This window comes from Otolemur garnettii, unplaced genomic scaffold (genome assembly GCF_000181295.1).
Source record: "Otolemur garnettii isolate 467f Iridium unplaced genomic scaffold, OtoGar3 scaffold00044, whole genome shotgun sequence".
Taxonomy (NCBI): domain Eukaryota; kingdom Metazoa; phylum Chordata; class Mammalia; order Primates; family Galagidae; genus Otolemur; species Otolemur garnettii.
Genome location: NW_003852439.1, coordinates 7758526 through 7762822, shown reverse-complemented (window position 1 = coordinate 7762822; position 4297 = coordinate 7758526). Strand labels below are relative to the sequence as shown.

Here is a 4297-nt window from a genome sequence, read left to right as displayed (position 1 = left end):
TTTGGCGGGCCCGGGCTGGATTCGAACCCGCCACCTTAGGTGTATGTGGCTGGCGCCTTAGTCAGTTGAGCCACAGGCGCCGAGCCAGGTTTGTGAGTTTCTTGATGTGCTCACTTTCTGTTTTTCAAATGTAGGCATCTAGTGCCATAAATTTTCCTCTCAGAACTGCTTTTGCTCTATCCCACAGGTTTTGGTAACTTGTGTCTTCATTGCTGTTATGTTCAAGGAATTTAACAGTTTCCTCTTTTATCTCTTACTGAACCCAACAATCACTCAGCATAAGTTTGTTTAATTTCCATGCCTTTGTGTGGGGATGAACGTTTTTGTTAGAATTGAGTTTCACCTTTATTGCCTTGTGGTCTGAAAAGAGACAAGGTATAATTTCTATTTCTTTAATTTTGCTGAGGTTTCATTTGTATTCTAGAATGTGATCTATTTTGGAGCATGTATGTGCCATGGCTGATGAGAAAAATGTGTATTTGTTTGCTTTGGGATGGTATGTTCTGTATATGTATATTAATCCCATTTGTTCTAGGGTCACGTTTACGTCCTTTGTATCTTTGTTTAGTTTCTGTTTAGAGGATCTGTCCATTTCCATGAGAAAGGTGTTAAAGTTCCCGGCTATATGGTGTTAAGGGATATCATATTGCTCAGACTCCTCGAAGTCTGTTTCATAAATCTGGGAGCATTTAAGTTAGGTGCATAAATATTTAAAATCAACATGTCTTCTTGTTGTAGGGTTCCTTTGATGAATATCAAGTGACCATCTTTGTATTTCTTTTTTTTTGAGACAGAACCTCAAGCTTTCCCCCTGGGTAGAGTGCCATGGCTTCTCAGCTCACAGGAACCTCCAACTCCTGGGCTCAAGCGAGTCTCCTGCCTCCGCCTCCCAAGTAGCTGGGACCACAGGCGCCCATCACAACACCCGGCTATTTTTTTGGTTGCAGCCATCATTGTTGTTTGGGCAGGCCGGGCTACATTCGAACCTGCCACCTTAGGTGTATGTAGCTGGCGCCTTAGCCACTTGAGCCACAGGTGCCGAGCCATCTTTGTCTTTTTTAACTTTAGTTGCTTTGAATCCACTTGTGTCTGAGAATGAGATTGCAGTCCCTCCTTTCTTCCGATTTCCACTTGTTTGAAATACTGTTTTCCATCCCTTAACCCTGAGTGTTGATTTGTCCTTTAAGGCTAAGTGTGTCTTTTGGAGACAGCATATGGATTGCTTATGCTTTTTTATCCAGTCAGCCAGCCTGTGCCTCTTCAGTGGGGAATTCAATCCATTGACATTTTAGAATTTTATTCGTCTTATTATGAGAAAGTCTGTTGGGTAGATTTATCCTTTGCACCATTGTGGAAGCTAAGTTTTAGGCCTTTAGCTTCTAGGTATTTAATTTGGTGGTGGTCCATTGTGGTATTCGGTGTTGAGAATAGATCTAAGTATTTCCTGTAAGGCTGGTCTTGTTGTAGCAAATTTCCTCAGTGCTTATATATCCATAAAAGATTTGATTTCTCTGTCAATTTTAAAGCTTAGTTTGGCAGGATACAGAATTGTAAGCTGAAAATTGTTTTGTTTAAGAATGTTGAAAGTAGAAAGGGCAGCACCACTTCTGAGTAATGGTGGCATCAGGGGAACCCAAGAGGCAGTGGCAGGAGGAGGTGGTGGCAGTAGTAGTGGTGGGCTCCTGCATGACCGACCTAGTCAGTCTTACTTCTCGTTTGCCAAAAACTGGAGAAACCATCCATGGACATAGTTTTTAACTGGCTTTGGAGGGAAAGGTGCCAACCAGTGTGTCCAAGCTGCTAGACTCAGAGCAAAGACATCCATGGTATGCAAGGTTGGCAAAGATTGTTTTGGCAATGACTATATAGAAAACTTAAAACAGAATGGTATTTCTATATAATTCACATATTAGACTGAAAATGCTGCTACAGGAACTGCTTCTGTAATTGTCAATAATGAAGACCAGAATATCATCATCATAGTGGCTGGAGCAAATTTACTTTTGAATACTGAGGACCTGAGGGAAGCAGCCAGTGTCATTAGCGGAGCCAAAGTAATGATCTGTTAACTAGAAGTAACTCCAGCAACTTCTTTGGAAGCGCGAAAATACCCATAGCAATGGAGTGAAAACATTGTTCAACCCAGCTCCTGCCATTGCTCACCTGGATCCTCAGTTCTACACCCTCTCAGATGTGTTCTGCTGCAATGAAAGTGAAGCTGAGATTTTAACTGGCCACATGGTGGGCAGCACTGCGGATACTGGAGAGGCTGCATTAGTGCTCCTGGAAAGGGGCTGCCAGGTGGTAATCATCACCTTAGGAGCTGAAGGATGTGTGATGCTCACACAGACAGAACCTGTCCCCAAGCACATTCCCACAGAGAAAGTCAAGGCTGTGGATACCACGGGTGCTGGTAACAGCTTCGTGGGAGCTTTGGCCTTCTACCTGGCTTACTACCCCAATTTGCCATTGGAAGAAATGCTTGAGAGATCCAATTTCATCGCAGCAATCAGTATCCAGGCTACAGGGACACAATAATCTTATCCATACAAAAAAGACCTTCCACTTTCTCTATTTTGACTACTATTAGCCCCAAAATTATACTTAGTACTTGGGAGTGGCCATTCCTAGCTAATACTAGAAAATGTTCTCTTCTCCTTTCTTTGCAAATTTTATGTTAATTTACTGAAAGTCATGCTCAGCTTTCATTTATTTGTTTACAATGATGATTCCTTTGCTTTATATGCATTTGCAAGATCTAATTAAAGATCCCATGACCAAAAAAAAAAAAAAAAAAGAATGTTGACCATGCTTTTCTGGCTTGGAAAGTTTCAGTTGAAAAGTCTGCTGTCATCCTAATGGCTCTGCCCTTGTAAGTCAGTTGGTGCATACTCCTAACTGCTTGCAGAATTTTCTCCTTCATCTTGACTTTGAACAGGTTCATTACAGTGTGTCTTGGAGAAGCTCTTTTAGAGTTGAGATGCCCTGGGGTTTGATACCCACCTGAAAGGAGTATGTCGGAATCTTTAGTAAAACTTGGGAAGTTTTCATTTATGATAGTCTCCAACAGGGCTTCCATGCCTTTGGGACAATCTTCTTCCCCTTCAGGAATTCCTGCTATTTGTATTATTATTCCTGTTATTTGTCTCATAGTTCTCTAAGCGCCTGTTCTGCTTTCTTTCTCTTCTTTTCTGCCTCTATAACTACCTGGGTTAACTCAACAACTTTATCCTCTAGCTCTGAAGTTCTTTCTCCCTGGTCTAATCTATTTTTGATACTTTCTACTGCATCTTTACATTCCCTGATTGTCTCCTTCATTTCTTTAAGCTTTGCCATATCCTTTCTATATTCTACATATCTCTTGCCCAACTTTTGGTTCTGTCTTTCCATTTTCTCATCCCTTCTCTGTGTTGTCTTAATCATCCAAATTTTAAACTCCCTTTCTGTCAAATGCATTAATTCTCTATGAGAGGAGTCTTCTTCTTTTTTTTTTTTTTTTAGACACAAAGTCTCACTTTGTTGCCCTCAGTAGAGTACTGTGGTATCATAGCTCGCAGCAACCTCCAGCTCTTGGGCTTAGGCAATTCTCTTGCTTCAGCCTCCCAAGTAGTTGGGACTACAGGTGCCTGCCACCACACCTGGCTATTTTTTTGTTGCAGTTTGTCCAGGGTCGGGTTCGAACCCACCACCCTCAGTATATGGGGCCGGTGCTCTAATCACTGAGCCACAAGCACTGCCCTATAGGAAGAGTCTTGTGTAAAATCTGCCTCATGGTCCCTTGGAGGAATTGCTCTATTTTGGTTTTTCATGGTGCCTGAATTTTTCTGTTGGTTCCTCCTCATGTATCATTTCTTCTTGTTCACCTCCTAGTGCTCCTTTTTCCTTCACTCTTCCTCCTTTGCTTCATACTACCTTGTCTCAGAATTAAGGTGCTGACGGGGCCTCTTGGTATAAGGCCAAAGGGAGGAGAAGGGGAAAGAGTGAGCAGAAAGAAAGAAGAGGAAAAGAAAGAGGAAAAAAGAAAGAAATAATAAAAGAAAAGAAAAAAGGAAGAAAGAATAACAGGCTCAGCACCTGTGGCTCAAGTGGCTAAGGCGCCAGCCACATACACCTAAGGTTGTGGGTTCAAATCCACCCAGGCCCGCCAAACAACGAGGGCAAAAAACAGCTGGGCGTTGTGGTGGGTGCCTGTGGTCCCAAATACTTGGGAGGTGGAGGCAGGAGACTCGCTTGAGCCCAGGAGTTGGAGGTTGCTGTGAGCTGTGATGCCACAGCACTCTACCCAGGGGGACAGCTT

The 4297-nt window shown here is 42.7% G+C and overlaps 1 protein-coding gene and 1 pseudogene across 1 annotated transcript in view; both read left to right on the top strand.

Moving 5' to 3' along the window:
• Nucleotides 1-4297, top strand: part of IFT140 (intraflagellar transport 140) — a 51269-nt gene that overhangs the window by 39877 nt on the left and 7095 nt on the right. The gene's annotated exons all lie outside the window — the stretch shown is intronic.
• Nucleotides 1615-2580, top strand: LOC100950724 (annotated as a pseudogene).